This window comes from Plectropomus leopardus, unplaced genomic scaffold (assembly GCF_008729295.1).
Source record: "Plectropomus leopardus isolate mb unplaced genomic scaffold, YSFRI_Pleo_2.0 unplaced_scaffold7497, whole genome shotgun sequence".
In the NCBI taxonomy this organism is placed as follows: domain Eukaryota; kingdom Metazoa; phylum Chordata; class Actinopteri; order Perciformes; family Serranidae; genus Plectropomus; species Plectropomus leopardus.
Window position 1 is genome coordinate 1 of NW_024682550.1, and position 1,216 is coordinate 1,216.

Consider the following 1,216-nt stretch of genomic DNA (forward strand, 5'->3'; position numbering starts at 1 on the left):
CAATGTAAACATGGTCATGCTTCATGATTAAGTGAGGGAATCAGCATGTTTTGTCCTTTGCTTGAATGAAAACCTGCTGACTTTTAACACATGTAGCTGTCTGATAAGCACTGACAAATACTGAAAGGTATCTTCTGACAAACACTTTATGTCTTTGGAGCTTAATCAAGTTAGTAAGTAAAGCATATTCCCTGACCGGGAATCGAACCCGGGCCGCGGCGGTGAGAGCGCCGAATCCTAACCACTAGACCACCAGGGACCTGTTCTTCTTTGCAAGCCTGGCATGTATAATAGGCCCGATACAACGAAGATGCTAGTGTGTTATACAAAAAATTGGGCTCAACACTCAAAATGTGGCTTTTTACAGGCACAATTTTGATCTCAATGGATCACAAACTAATGCCACTGACTTAGTACTAATATGGTCATGATAAGCATTCAGGCAAGGTTACAGAGATTTGATTTGAGTTGGGTTTTGTGTGAAAACATGCTGACTTCTAACACATAATTCTCTACTCTACTGCTTTATGTTATATATTCTTAATTACATGGCCTCTACCACTTCTCAGGCCTGAAAGATTAGTTCATTGATTCATGGTGTTTGTGCTGTAATTATTGTAGAGATATCTGTTGAGGCCATTTGACGGAGTTTAGTGTTTTGCCTGAAGGAAAATCTGCTCACTTTCAACAGTCTGTTTCTCACAAATATGGGCATCAATTTGTGTCATTGGGTCTGAATGAAATTGCTTTGCCTGTTGAGTAACTGAGTAAAGAACATTCCCTGACCGGGAATCGAACCCGGGCCGCGGCGGTGAGAGCGCCGAATCCTAACCACTAGACCACCAGGGACTTGAACCTGGATATGTGACTTGCGAAACAGCTGCCAGTAGGATTCACTATCTGCCTCTTTACTCTTTGTTCTTATCTACAGTGGTTGAAAAAACTGGTATGTAATGCAACCATCTAGCAGGTTATGGTCTATGATGCTCTTGTTTATGAGACACTATAAACATACTTATAGTGCATTATAATCTGCTTACAGCATTATGTAATTCTAATTACAAGTACTCATAAATATTCACAATGCTTTAAAACAATTATATTGTTTTCCAAGGATCATAGGGTATTATTATCATAGTTGTACAACATAAAAACCTCTTTACTACAAAAACAGAAATGTCATGCAATCCTGCTCCTGCAATTACGATTTGGGTGA

The 1,216-nt window shown here is 39.5% G+C and overlaps 2 non-coding genes across 2 annotated transcripts; both read right to left on the bottom strand.

Annotated features, from left to right (window-relative positions):
• Positions 1 to 187: 187 nt before the first annotated feature.
• On the bottom strand, positions 188 to 259 carry trnae-cuc. The gene has a single exon. It is a non-coding gene; the product is annotated as a tRNA-Glu (tRNA).
• Positions 260 to 777: 518 nt separating this feature from the next.
• trnae-cuc lies at positions 778 to 849 on the bottom strand. The gene has a single exon. It is a non-coding gene; the product is annotated as a tRNA-Glu (tRNA).
• Positions 850 to 1,216: the final 367 nt, after the last annotated feature.